At 41.7% G+C, this 396-nt stretch overlaps 1 protein-coding gene across 1 annotated transcript in view; it reads right to left on the reverse strand.

Annotated features, from left to right (window-relative positions):
* Nucleotides 1-24: 24 nt before the first annotated feature.
* Nucleotides 25-396, reverse strand: part of CSUI_009574 (uncharacterized protein) — a 5447-nt gene continuing 5075 nt past the window's right edge. The window contains exon 3 of the mRNA XM_068069688.1: nucleotides 25-396. This exon is cut by the window's right edge and continues 1828 nt beyond it. The gene's annotated coding sequence lies outside the window, so the exon portion shown is untranslated.

Genomic DNA, 396 nt, shown 5'->3' on the forward strand with positions numbered 1-396 from the left:
TCTAATTGTCTATATCTTCTTTTGAGGTGATACATCATTTGTCTCTTTCTTCTCAGCTCATCTCTTAGCAAGAGAGAAGGAAGGAGGCGTCAATTGACACATAAGTCGGGCATTCAACAAGAATAAGAGCAACAGAAGCAGTGGCTAGCTGCCAGTCTTTCTCTACAAGCTGGAGGGAACGCCATCGGTCTGTTGCTCCCTTATCAAACACACCCTACATACACAAAGTGATACGCTTCTATACGCTTCTATCTCCACACCCTTACATGTCCTCATTGTATATAAGTCTATCTATATACAGGTAGACCCATCATCGTTCATGAGCCCCAGAAATAGCTTGTCAAAGCTCCATCTTTGATCTATCGTCAATGTATCTATCTCCCTATCTAATTATCT

Source organism: Cystoisospora suis, assembly GCF_002600585.1.
Source record: "Cystoisospora suis strain Wien I chromosome Unknown contig_5781, whole genome shotgun sequence".
NCBI classification, from domain to species: domain Eukaryota; phylum Apicomplexa; class Conoidasida; order Eucoccidiorida; family Sarcocystidae; genus Cystoisospora; species Cystoisospora suis.